The following is a 14,570-nucleotide window of genomic DNA, read 5'->3' as shown; positions in this document are numbered from 1 at the left end:
AAAAGTAAAACTTTAGCTGCAACAATTAAATTGAAAGTTGAGATTGTTCCATAGTATCCTATGGCTGCTTTTGGTAAGACTTGTGGCCATCCTTGGAAGAGCTTTTGTTTACAGTGTTTAGGTGTCATTTGGAATAGACTGTCTTTCTTAGGTAAGACCATAGAATGGCAGACTTCATCTCTTTTATCTGATAGGCTAGGGCTATAGGTAAAAGGGATTCATAATGTCTGTCACCATCCAAATGGATACCTGGGGTGTCATTTCTTTGCTTTTAATATTTTATTAAAATATTTTATCTAAAATGCTAGGTACCCAGGGAAGAGACTAGGAAGGAATTAAATTATTAGCAGTGATCTGCTTTCAAAGAAGTCAATTTAACAAAGTCATTAGCATCATGAGGTGGACACGAGCGAACTCTATTTTCTCATTTGTTCAGCAGAGCAATAAAGACACCAGATATCAACTCCATCTGCTTTCTTGTATTTCTGGTCCTATTGTTTGAAAAGGTGAAGCCACTCTGCTGGGTTTGTGCATTTGTTCTTCATGAGCAAACAATGAAACTTGATTAGAATCATAAAATCGGGCAGCTGGAAGGAGTCTCTCTTTCCTTACATCCAAAGTTTATAGCTTAAGGATCCAAGACTCGAGCTGCCGTGTGGATCCAGAGTTGGTGACTCAGGTGTAACATCCTCATTTCAGAGGAAACAAATGGTGCTTGATTGATTCACTTTTGTAGTTGCTGCCATAGATCTTGAAGTCCCTGCTCCCAAGGGCTTACTTGGCCCTTGCACAGAAAGTCCTCTTTCTGTACTGGGGCAGAGCTTCATGAATAGTCTTCATCATTTAGCACTTAACCTGGTAGTCTCTGGAGACTTCGCTATTGCTCTACAGAGTGAGCATTGGCTCACCCCAAAACTCCTTCTGTAGGTGATGGTTCCTTTACTTTTACATTCTGTCAACTAACTGTTTACTGCAAACTCCTGTGGCTGGAAATTTTTGTCTGAGCTTCAAAAGCATCCTTTGTCTGCTAGAGATTTTGACTTTGAAGCCTTATGGGTGCCTGCAGGTCAGAATGCCCCAAACAGAAACTCTCAAATTCACTCCAAATGTATGTTTTGTCTCAGTTTCTAAATCTTTGTGTGCCAAGTTGCTCATTTAGAGCCCCCCCCCCCACATGTCCCCTTAATAGGTCTTTGTCCACTCTTTTCCTTTCTTGATACTATTGCTCAAGTTTATGACTGGAGTGGGTTTTGTCCTACTATGATGAATGCATGGCAAGAAACACTTTAAAGAAGAGGTGGTTTATTTTGGCTCACAGTTTGGAAAGGTACAGTCGCTTCTGGTCAGGAAGGCATGGTAGCAGAGCTGGATGAGGTTGATTATTTCCATCGATGCTGATCAGGAAGCCTAGAGAGCCTTTGTCTGGAACCTGGACTGTAATGCATGAGACCTGTTCCTCAGTGATCAACTTCCTCTAGCTAGGTCCTACCTTCTAATGGTTCTGCAGCCTCCAGAAATAAGCAGCACCAACTGGGGATCAAGGGTTCAAATACATGTGCCTGTGGCAGACATTTCAAATTCAAACCATAACCATAACAATATCCTTTTTATTTGCAGCCCTGACTGTTATAGCTGTATAACCCACTCTCTGTCCCTCATCCATTAGTCATGCATTCTACTGGCTTCTAAGTGAGCATCAGCTATTCTTAACAGTGATGCCGTTTTTTTCCCTTCTTTCACTTAGGGCTTTATGGTTTTCAGGAAGATAGACATAGAAACATAACTTTATCTTTGCTTCTGATTTCATCCTTCACATCAGCTAAAGAAATCGGCACAAAACAAGTCTTGTATTGTTGTTTTATTTATTTGATTAATTAATTTATTTTGGTTCTTCAAGACAGGGTTTCTCTGTGTTGTCCTGGCTGACCTGGAACTCACTCTGTAGACCAGGCTGACTTTGAACTCACAGAGATCCATTTGCCTCTGTCTTCTGAGTGCTGGGATTAAAGGCGTGCATCACCACTGCCCAGCGTCTTGTAGCATTATTTATAAAGTCCTTCCGCAACTCCCTGCTACTTTTAGAACTAATTTCTGTTTCCCTTATTTTCTAAATGCAGGCCACCCCTGGCCTGAACTCTGCAGTGAGATTTTAGCTCCTTTATTTATATAACCTATATAAATTAAGCTTTATTAAACTCCAAGAACTTAGATGCTGTAGATGCTGTGTACTTGCTGACTTTGAACCACATGCCCTCCTCCCGGCTGCATCTGTCCAGATTGTCATAGACTCCGGGTGGGGGTCATTATCCCTCAAAACCACCTTTGATTTCTACCCCAGAGCAGGTGGGTGCTGCACCTTTGTCTCCGTGTCAACTGTGCATGTTTGCGCTACAACACAGCCCTCATGCACAGAAGAAACAAAAATGGTGCATATTGGGGACTAAATAAGCATCTCTTAAATGAGTGAGTATTAAATCATGTTAAATTCTGCCCACGGAGTAAATTAGGAAAGCAGTGAACGAGCAAGCCAAAGGAGTACCACAGTTAATAACCTGAAGCCGTCTATACGCTTACTATAGAGGAATGACAGGGTGCTGACAGATGGCAGAATAGCCATTTTGGGAAGGGTGATCAGTAATCTGAAAACTCCGTGTTCATTATTTCCCTAACCGAAACTCTAATGTTATCATAGCAAACCACGCCCAGTGATGTTTCCCAGGAGACAGTTTATCATCTACTCCCGGAGGCCGCAGGCTTGTGTGTCTTTTCTGTATCATGAGCTCAGTTTCAATAGGTTATGCTTCTTCTGCATAGTGTATTTCCTTACAGCACCAAGTTAGAGAAATTTCCCCATTTCATACTTGCAGGGATTTCACGGGAAAAGGTGATTTATTAAAGAGAATATTTTTATTTAGCCGGGCTTAGGGTGATCTAAAATGCTTGGTACTTACTTTTTGCATTGTACTTTGGTTTCATAATGACCTGTGAACATATCACTGCCAAATGGAGATACACTAAATTGAAGGGGAATATTCCACTGAATATTATTTTTGACAGTGTCTTTCATGCTCCAGAGTTGAGGGACCATGTTGTTTACAATGGTTTGAATTACTCTGAACGGCTTTGGAACTGTAACTATGCCCTCCCCACTTGTGGGGTGGTAGTGTTTAAAAGGTTCTCCTCTCTGTTTCCGATTCACACCCTTTTGATTTAGCCAATCTCTTTTAGCTTTGTATAGAGAAAATACTGCCGAGGATGCTGACTATTAAATAGATCATTATTCAGGTTCCAATAGTGACAATATTTAGGAGGATTTTAGTTTATACTTTACAAGCAGCCATTGGGGATGCACACTATATATCCTTTTATTTAGAGCCTTTTGGATATGTGAGGCCCTTGCAGAATCAAGAGCCTGGCCTCATTCTGTCTGTTTTCTGTTCCCTTTGAAGGAATCAGTAACTGGCTAAAGCTCCTCTCCATCTGTCATAAGGAGCATGCAGGGGATTTCTCCAGCCTCCTAGGGGGAAGGAAGAATTCAAAGTACACAGATGACTTGGGTATTAATGCCCATCCTGATGGTAACTCGGTATAGGTGCGCTCTTCTGAACCGTTCAGTTACAGGCCAACCCTTGTTTTCTAAGTTTGGATTCTACAAACAGGGCAAGCCCACAGGGTTCTCATAAAGATTGGAAAGTGAGAGTCTGCTCCTTAACTGACAGCCGCAGATGTCTGTCTCCCAGCTTTCGGGGAGAAGTGACAACATCAGTTATTTGGAAGGTATACGTCCCCTCTCTACAAAATGTTCGGTCTATAATATTTTAAGAGAAACTCACCCGTCCCCCAGTGGAAGTGAGAGCAGCACTTATACCGCACAAGTGATGAAATACCAGGAAGGAGCCACTGCGTCCTACATTTCCCCTCCTGTCCACAGGTCTGAGACTCTCAGAGCCAAAGTCACACACACCCATGCACAGGCACACAGACACAGACAGACAGACACACCCCAAAAGACATACTCAAACACACATCCATGCACATATAGGCACACTGGCAAACATACATACATACAGACAGACAGACAGACAGACAGACAGACAGACACACACACGCAGGATCATAGACACAGAGAGAAAAATGCACAGATAGACAGAAAGACATACACATACACCCATATTCACAGAGACACACACAGATAGGCAGGCAGACAGACAGAATCACACACACATACACACACACAGAGACACACACCCAAGCCATTCACAGATAGACACACACATCCGTGCAATATAGACATACAAGCATACATACACTCAGACAGACACACACACATGCAGGCACATGGACATAGACACATACACACAGGCACATACAGACAGACAAATACACACACAGACATACATACACACCCATACTCACAGAGACACACACAGATAGGTAGGCAGACAGTCAGACAGACTCACACATATACACACAGAGAGAGACACATACAGATAGGCAGGCAGTCAGAAAGACAGACAGACTCACAAATTCACACACACACACACACACACACACACACTAGCATTGGAGTGGCGGCAGGTATGAGCTGGGATGTACAAGAAACCACACTGGAGAAATGGAGTAATTCTCTGACATTTTAGAGTCATTACTTTGCAAAATCATAACATTTGAGAGTTAAAATTTAGAGTTGTAATATCACAGTATTTTATAACATGGTTTCCCCTGGTTACTTTGAGACCCAGCTCAGGACCCAGTGTGCTATGCGCCTTGGGCCTTAGGAATGCAACCTCATTCTCTCCACAGTCCTGCAGGGTAGGTATGGTCATCATTTGATACCAAGAACACAGAGTGATTAAAACATTTATTCAAGGTCTTGTGATTGATCTACAGGACAGATAGGCTTCAAAATAAGGTTGACCTGAACACACACTGCTGTATCTGTGCCTGCATGGATACAGAGGAAAGGTCACATGAGGACAAAGATGAGAAGGTAGCAGTCTTCGCCAAGAGAGAGGCAGCGGTAGAAAACAAGACAGCCTGGGCTTGATCCTGGACTTCAGGCCTCCAGAACTGCAAGAGAATAAAATTTCTTCTGTTTAAAAAGAAAAAAAAATTCTTCTGTTTAAGCCGTGTAGTCTGTGGTATTTTGTTACAGCACACACAGCAGCAGCGTATAATAGGGCCCTATGGAGATGGTAACCCGTGTGTGTGTGTGTGTGTGTGTGTGTGTGTGTGCGTGTGTGTGCGCGCGCGCGCGCGTGTGCGCATACACTCCCTGAGACTGAAGTTGAGTCTTTGTTTCCTCATTGACCTTGCACAATACTGGACACAAAGGAAGCATTTTATATTTGCTTGCTGAGGAAGGTATATTGAAGGGAAGTGCTTGGCAATTTAGAACAGAATGGTGAAATGAGCTACTAAATACACACATTGTCTCTCGCCTCAGAATATTAATGTTGGCCTTTGAGCATGAGCTCCTTTCTTCAGAAGCTTGCCTTACAGCGCTTTTCGAAGCTTTCCTAAGGCTTGGAGGGTAGAGCGTAGGTAGGTCCTTGTCTTTCTTATGTGTTTTTACTGTGTTAAGTTCACATCTTTGAGAAATCCAGGAATTGAAAGGTACCATATTAAATGGTCTTAAATAATTTTCCACGATTATTAATTCAAATTATTGCCTCGTTTATAATTTTATAAATGACATGTACTTGTGGAATTTCTCTGCTGTTAGTGTAAGTTCTAGGGTAGTATTATAAAAGTTTTTTTTTTTAAGCATTTTCATGATCGACTAGGGAATATCTATTTCTGTTGGGAAATAAATTATCGTGAGACTTTCACTAGGTAGCGAATACCAGTTTCTGTGATTTGGTGCTCATTGGGGGAACACATCCAGCAGAGTGGCGTTGTTATGAGTGTGGTATTTTATTTAATTACTGCTATACGAATTACGGATATAGGAATAAGATATTTGTGGAATTGAGGTTATAAAATAGGGAACAAACCTGCTAAGTGATTTCTATTCAGTATACTGACTAGAAAGGCATCATAAATAGAATGCATTATATTATTATGCTTTAAATTATGAAGGAATATGTGGATGTTTCGTGAAACCTTACTAGTGGAGTAAGCTTTAAAAATATCGTACTGCTAAGTAATAGAGAATTCGATTGTGTAGAGATGATGTACTTTATTCCACAGCCCGATTTAGCTGCGTCACAGAATGAGGTTAGATAGGACATGTAGTTTCTCTCAGTATATGTATAAAATGGCAGTGATTCACTTGAGCAGCTCCTGCCATTTGAATTCATTTGAATAAGGTGTAAGCTGTGCGGTAAAAGACTTCAGTCACAGGGAGGCTCCCATTTTTGAGTCAGAGTCATATCGTGGCTAGCACACAGTAGGTTTTTCTACATGCCCTAAAATTAATATATAAGATGAGGAGAGAGGCCACATGCTGCTCTTCTACATCTCTGCGTAGTTCATTCTTTTTTTATATCCTAGTTTGGATTTTTATGTATTCTGCTGTTTCTATAATTGGTATCTAAGCAATGCATTTTTTAACATTAATTAGCAAGTTTTGTCTTAGACTTAAATTCCATGTGGCTATGTGAGGCAGCATAAATGGGCATCGTCCACCTTGCTGACACCTCCTTTCCTCAGTGGGAAGTATGTTGACCTTGACTGTGACTTTGATATTTAGGATGGCTGATGATCCAAAGAGATAAATCCCACTGGGATTGTAGACATCCATCCCTATACCATCATGAACTACACAGTCCAATAATGCTGAAAGCCGCCAAGACCTGAGCATTTCAGTGAGGGATTACCTTAAGCATCACAGATTTACTTGCTGGAAACAGTTCATTTTCTGAAAAATCTTCCTCCATTCTGTAGGTTGGTGTTACAGTCCCAGGGACAACATGATTCTTTGGTTATTGTAGCTTAGAACAGTGGAATTGCTGTTTTTAATTTTGAAAGGAAAAAAAGATCTTAACAGTTAAACTTCTTTGTTTGAGGGAATCATGCCAGTGTGCCCATTGCATGACTCAGTTTGGAATAGAGGAGGTGGTGGGGATTAAGTCATCGTTGGAATTCTTCACCCCCTCCGTAGTTCACTTTGCTCTTGTGAAGAGAGGCAAAGCCTCACGAAAATGTGAACATCTGAAACTCATTTGTGTAGACACAAGAGGATACATGTCATACACAGTCCATGGTCACGGGCTCTTTGAAGTCACTCTCAGGTACAGCATCGATGTCTGGGAAGGAAACTGACATTTTCTAAGTGTCTTGTCAAAGCTTGGGACTCCGGACAGTCTTCTGGAGGAAGCTTAGGAAACTTGGTAGGAGTGTGTGTCATTGCCACCCAGAGTTGTCCCTGACAGGCCAAATGACTGTGGGCAATAGTGATTCCTTCCTCATTGATTTTTTTTTTTTCTGTCCTGTGAGGTTTGTGGTGATAACCTAATTCTGTGGATAAGGAAACAGTCTTGTTGAAATCATTGGTTCCAGACTGCAAAGGAAGCACGTTGCCATGGTTGAGCTGGAGGCAGATGCCCTCAAGGTCTCTTCCTCTGTGTTTCTTTCCCCAGGTCATCTAGGCTGTCAGTACCTAACAACCCAACCAGCGATTTTGATCAAGTTGAGTATTGTATCCCTGATGAAAATGCTCACCTTGGAGGTTCTCAGGATATGAGAAAAGGCTCTAAGAAAGGAGTTGGGAGAATGGCTTGGTAGCTGGCCATGCCCTGACTGACTCTCCTGAAGCAAGCCCCACCATTCTCCCTGTGAAGGGAGATAAGTGAAGGCTTGGGCTTGCTGAGCTTGCTCTCAGGTCTCTGTTTTTATTACCAGGAGGGGCTGCTTTCTGCGCCGCGAGCTCTCTGTTCAAGTCCATTTTGCCTGATCTTTTTTCAAAGCATTTGTGTATTTCATACCCAAAGGGCGCACGAGTCTCTTTGTAGAGATTGATTGATTGAATAATTGGACTTCTTCTGGCAAGCTTGACTGTCCGGGTGAGATGTTCAGTCTCTCTCCGTGCAAGGTCACCTTGATAGAGTTGGGCTGTGGGGTGAAGGCTTCTGAAATGCATTGAACTTCCGCTTTTTCGGTGTTGTCTCAGTTTTCTCTGTGACTGAAGTTCATGGAAACAAATCTACAGGGTAGATCCTCAGTGTAACTGGTTTGTTGACTGGATCACATTACAAAACAAGCAGAAAATACCTTTATTTTCTCCATCCTCTCTATTGAATGGTATGTTTGGCATACCATATAATTTTGAGTCATCATAATATATTTGGGGCAACCTAATTTTGAATACTAAAAAATAATGTACCCAATTGTCAATCAGAGTGTCCATTCTTTTATCCAGTTTGTTATGTCTTCTCTTAATATCCGTTCTTCCAGCTGACCGAGGCTTGGTCATCAGCCATAAGGAAGAAAGGTAGTCCGTACAGGATCGGGCCAAGGCTGCTGCACTTAGCAGAGCTGTTGGCTGCTTGACTCTTCTTTCTCACACTTCCCCCGACCTATCCTTTGGAATTTCTTGCAAAATCATTGGATTATATGACTTTGGTCAAAGTGTTCCCTGTCCAGATAACTACTTCAGAATTTAGCACCTCTCCTCTAGTGGCACTTCACTGGATTGTTCTTGTGCCTCTGTTCAGGAAGTTTATTTGGATGGGGCTCTTAACAGAATCATCGAAAATGACGATCTCAGGAAGGCCCGCACACTTGGCCCGCAGGGAACTTCTTCTACTATCCGACTTTGAGGCACAGCCCGTCTCTATTTTCCCCGGGCCTCTGTTGACTGTTTTGTAATGGCAGGCAGCACCAGCCAGGTGTGAGTGCTCCACACTCACAGGGACCGTTGCCATGAGTCTCTGTGAGCGAGCGAGCATCCAGATAGCCAATGGGTTAGCAGCCTTCCTCATTGCAGATAGCCACGTTTATGAGGATGGCTTCGGGTACTTGGTGGGGCAGGTAAAGAAGGCAGGAATGGGAACAATTAGATTGTCTTCGAAGATTCTTTTACTGCTCTATGGGCTCCTGAGTGTGGATGCCTTCAAGTCTCACTTGGCCACGGGCAACAAAGCCTGTGAATCTGCAAAAGAACAGCTCTTATTGTCAGGCGTATCAAGAGTTCTGGTGAAAATCTGAAACACCAGGACAATTCCCATTCTGCTTCTCTTGGAAGGAATTTAGAGATTAGGTTTTCAGCAGCGAGATGTTCGGGAGTATTAAACCTTGAGAAACACTCATTGTCTGCGAGCTGCTACATTCTATAATCTCCCTGCTCTGTAACAAAATTCCTAAGGAGCAAATAAATGACTAATTGATAGAGTCAAAGTGACTGTTGTATTGGTGTCCGGGTAAGGGAAAGTCGGAGGAATGAGATTTCTAAGCTGCAATTATTCTTTACTTATTTGGTTAAATAATAGGCCACTGGAGTAGAAAAAGTAAGTCAGAACTCTTGTTAGCTCAAACTAGTTGGTCAGGTTGATCAAGGCAGGAACTGGATGGGCAGGTGCCTCTGCTAGAAATCTTAGCCAGTGCAGGCTGTACACATTATTTTTTGCATTTTGTATATTCTTGTTTATATGATGAACACACATTTCTGTTCATACACACAGAAATATGTGTTCATACATGTAAATAGAAATGTGTACTTTATAGTCCCAGTATAATAACATATAATGTAATACTGTGTATCAAATTGTCTAAGTTAGGGTTACTATTGTTGTCATGAAACCCCATGGTCAAAAGCACCATGGGGAGTTGAGTTCCATATAACAGTTCATCATCAAAAAAACAATGAGGGCAGGAATTCACTCAGGACAAGAACCTGGAGGAGGAGTTGCAGAGGCCATCGAGGGGTTCTGCTTACTGGCTTGTTCCCTGTGGCTTACTCAGCCTGCTTTCTTATAAAATCCAGGACCACTTGCCCAGGGATGGCACTACCTATAAGGGGCTGGGTCCTCCCCCTTAAATCACTAATTCAGCAAATACTCTACGGGCTTGCCTACAGTCAAATATTTTCTCAATCGAGGCTTCTTCTTCTCGGATGACTTTAGCTTGTTTCAAGTTGACATATAAAACTAGCCAGTACAGAAGTATAACAAATACATTTTAATAATTGGCCAAGAATAAATGGCATAAAGTATAAAACATGCTCAGTTTTCCCCTTTATTTATAATTCAGATATAGATGGCTATAAAATACATGCATTAGTTTATTGATTTAGAAAATAACTTCAAAATAATTAACATGATTTTGTTCCCAAATCAGATACATTCTGGTGACACATGATCAGAAATCGTTTTAAAATTATAAATTTAATTTTGGTCAATGTTACTTGTCACCATGCTTCAAAATTTATAAACATGTATAATTTACCCTACGATATGAATAAAAATAGGATTTACATCTTGGTAGTATCGAAGAGTTTTCTTAATTAAAAGTTTTACTTTTAATTTTGTGTATTTGAGTGGTCTGTGGGTTATTGCGAGTGAAGGTGCTCATGGAGGCCAGTGGTATTGGAGAGCCCCAAAGCTGGAGTTACAGGTAGTTGTGAGCTGTCTGATGTGGGAGCTGGGAACTGAACTCCCTACCTTTGGTAGGAAGTGTGAGTCTTAACCACGGAGTCATCTCTCCAGTTCTGTTCACTAAGGGTCTTAAAGATAACTTTGAGCTCATGAACATATCACATGATCATTCTGAAAATGCTGTTGGAAATTAGAAAGCATGAAGGAATAGTGGTACCCCAGTCTGGTCGTAATACAGCGGATCCGTCCAGGGCCAGGAGGAGAAACAGCACATTGCTTCTTATTGGTACATTTTTTCCACGAGTTTCCAAAAAATTGTCTTTTCATGGTGGAATGTCTTTAATTTATATTTAATAAAATAAAATAGCAAAACAAACAAACAAAGGGGCAGAAGAGATGGCTCAATGATTAAGAGCACTGACTGCTTCTTCCAGAGGACCTGGGTTTGGTTCTGAGCACCAATATGGCATCTTACAATCGTTTCTCACTCCTGTTGCAGAGGATCTGATGCCCTCTTTTAGCCTCCACAGGCTCTGTACTCATGTAGTGCACAGAAGAGTGTGCAGGCAAAACACCTGTGCACATAAAATAAGAGCAAAATAAAAAGCTCAAACAAGCAAACACATTAAAAAAAACCCAAGCCAACCAAGAATTCTTTTCATGTTAAGACTTTGTATGTCTAGAAAGCTGTCCAGTGTAATCAGAGGTCTGCTAAGTATAACTCCTTATATTTATTTGTAGATTATCTGCTTATATCATCTTTTTGAGATAAGTTAGTCATTGCTAATTACTGAAAAATGCCGTAAAGATGCAGAGAAAGAAATAAGGAAAGACAACGGAAACATGAGAAGAGTTACAGTAACACACGTGTCTTTAGCTCCAGTCTTGGTATCCTGTGTGGCAGCTAATTTCATATGGACCTCAGTATTTCACTGTATACATGGAACTGTTTCTTTCTGGTGTGGGCTCATGTTGACAGAGGTTTCTGTCCTTCCCAGTCTCTCAGCCATTCAGTCCCAAAGAAACACACAGAGGTCTACATTAATCACAAACTGCTTGGCCTGTTAGCTCAAGTTTCTTATTAACTCTTTCTTATATGTTAAATTAGCCCATAATTCTTGTCTGTGTTAGCCACGTGGCTTTGTACCTTTATCAGTGAGGCATTCTCATCTTGCTTCCTCTGCTGTTGGTGCAGACTGCAGACTGAGTCTTTCCTCTTCCCAGAATTCTCCTGTCTGGTTGCCCCTTCACTACTTCCTGCCTGGTCGCCCCAACTATATTTCCTGCCTGGCTACTGGCCAATCAGCATTCTATTAAAACAATACAATATAAGTGACAGGGTCTAAGACCATTGACCCACAGCAGGCTCAAAAGTGAAGGGGAACATCAGTGCCTTTGGCCTGTTTTCCAGGCTGCAAGGTGAGTTTTTTTTTTTTTTTTTTTTTTTTTTTAAAGGATCCAATTGGCTAGGAAGCCTGTAGTTTGAGATTGAGAAGGAAGTTGAAAACAGAGTTCATCTCTGCTGCCAATAGTGCTTTTGAGTGTCATCCCTGCGCAGGGGCCATGCTGATCTTCTCTGTATCGTTCCAATTTTAGTATATGTGCTACCGAAGCCAGCACCAGATACTGCCTTTGAAAGCCGTCTTCTTCCTCTTTCTTTGTGATCTGACCTTTTAAAATCCCTCTTCCTTTGCTGAAGACACAGAGAAATAACTCCACTGAAGGATCCTTAGCATCAGGGTGCCATGGGAGAGCATGTCTTCCCGCTTTGTATTGTGGGGAAAGTATTGAAATGTAAGAAAGAAAGGAAAAAAGGAAGAAAAGAAAGAAAGTATATTTATCTTCTTTTCTTTTATCTTAACTTTCTTTTAAGAGATAAATATACTTTCTTTCTTTTCTTCCTTTTTTCCTTTCTTTCTTACATTTCAATACTTTCCCCACAATACAAAGCGGGAAGACATGCTCTCCCATGGCACCCTGATGCTAAGGATCCTTCAGTGGAGTTATTTCTCTGTGTCTTCAGCAAAGGAAGAGGGATTTTAAAAGGTCAGATCACAAAGAAAGTTTCTATTGAGGTAAACAACAACAAGAAAAAACAAACAAACAAACAAACAAAAATCCCACATCACCCTAAATTGAGATTTTTTTTTTTAAAGTAAAAAGCTTCCCTGTGTGGAAAATTTTAAAAGCAGAGATAACTAACAGAAAGGGCGAGAAAACAATGGAAATATGCCTTGTCACTTAATAATTTCAAATAAATTTGGCTTCTAACGCATTCAGTTTTCACATCCACATGGGGATTTGGCATTTATTTTGACGGACGTGATGACCTGGAAAAACACTCCTCGTTGCTGCAGACCTGCAGGGTTGCATCACCTGGGTGGCGGAGCAGCCGGCTCAGGCTAATGTGTTGTCGTTCACTCTTTCCTTCAGCAGCAGATCGTTTCGACGGCACATATTGTGTCAAAATAATTAGCAAGTGTTTCGGGGGTGGAGAGTCTGTTTCTTCCCCATGAGCACTGATGAAGTTGTTGAACTGTGTGTGTGTGTGTGTGTGTGTGTGTGTGTGTTTGTGTGTGTGTGTTATCATAACAGCTTATGTCACTACCATGTTGACTGGATAAATATTTCCGCTGAGGTTTTCATCAGCTTTAACGAGGTATTATTTATTCAAGGAAAAGTGTTGCAAATGTGGTTCAGTAGGCCTTTGAAACTTGTCTTTCTTTGGTCAATTCCCCCACCCTGATTTTGGCTCGCTGGAGTTCACTGTTTCCCACCGTTTTGGCCAACCAGCTAAGGAACGGTGGATTTCGTCTGTGAGGCCATCCAGGGTCAGAGGTCTCCAACCATGACAGGGGTGCCGTAGTGTTTGGGCACCATATACGAGGAGGGATCTGTGCAGGCTGTATGCGACCGTAACAGAATACCTTACATGCCTGGCAACTTAGCAAAGGACGCTTCATTTTGCTGCACTGCAGGAATGCTTGATCAAAGAAGTCTCTTGTCCTGGCCAGGAGCAGAGAGGGAAGGAAGGGGAGCGGGAGTGGGGAGCCTGGAGAGGGAAGGAGGGTATTAGGGTCCCATTTTCCCTTTAAACACAGACCAGTGATCTGAAAACCTCTTACTATGCCCCTTCTTAAGGATTCCAAACTCTCAGCATAGTGCCCTGGGGAGGGGGTTTTGTTGGAGGGTGGGGTGAGGGGTTGTTGAGGGGGGTGGACCAAGCCTTCAACTCGATGGGGAGACAGTTAAGATCCAGATTCTAATGGGTCTTCTAACTCTCAGGGACACTTAAATCTTAGTCTTGTCTAGGTTGGATAAGTAGCTTTTTCATAAGCATGCCATGGTTGCTCAGATACGTTGGTAAATCCCTGTCAGGGTCACGTGCAGCAATGTCTGCCTTAGGATGTGGCAAATGGTAACTGTGCTTGAGGTTACTTTTGGGTCCATATATTACATGAAGGTTCTTTCAAATGTTTCCTGAGCTAATGTCGATGTGTGGTTTGCAAATAACGTTTTAATAAAAGACTGATGCGGGAGGTGCGGAGGAACAGATCATGAACACTGACCTTCCTCAGGTCTGCCTTTTACCAGGACCAGGTAAATGGCTTCAGCCATTCTCCTCATCTCCCTCTAAACATGTGCCCATCTGCAGGCGATGCTGCAGACTGTGGAGCTGTGAAGACTAAGAGAAAAGCTAGGTGGAAAGCGCCAGACAGTGTTCTGGGGGTGAATAGCCGTGGTGGGTGCAGAGCCCTTCTTACTGGAGACATTCAGCAATGAAAATACCGTGCTGGTTCAGTTGAACTGTTTATGCAACTCATTTTTTCTTTCTTTTGGAAGATTGTATATTCTTTATAAAGTCTCTTAAAAAGTAATCTATACATTGATTTACTTATTTAGCTATTTAACATCTATTGATAGTTACTGCCAGCTTCCTGGGCTCTAGAAGTTTACACTGTGCCAATGTGAGGAGTGAGAACTCACTATGGAATTTTATGTCTCGGGGATTGTAGTAGGCATTCTTTGGGCCAC

General features: G+C 41.9%; 1 protein-coding gene and 1 non-coding gene across 7 annotated transcripts in view; one reads left to right on the top strand and one right to left on the bottom strand.

Annotated features, from left to right (window-relative positions):
* Plcb4 (phospholipase C beta 4) overlaps positions 1-14,570 on the top strand; it is a 357,655-nt gene that overhangs the window by 10,957 nt on the left and 332,128 nt on the right. The window lies entirely within an intron of this gene.
* LOC126496852 (U6 spliceosomal RNA) lies at positions 12,049-12,155 on the bottom strand. Its single transcript, XR_007590459.1, has one exon. It is a non-coding gene; the product is annotated as a U6 spliceosomal RNA (small nuclear RNA).

The sequence above is a fragment of the Alexandromys fortis genome, unplaced genomic scaffold, assembly GCF_014885135.2.
Source record: "Alexandromys fortis isolate MF-2015 unplaced genomic scaffold, M_Fortis_MF-2015_v1.1 scaffold_6, whole genome shotgun sequence".
NCBI lineage: Eukaryota > Metazoa > Chordata > Mammalia > Rodentia > Cricetidae > Alexandromys > Alexandromys fortis.
This window is presented reverse-complemented; position numbering and strand designations above follow the sequence as displayed.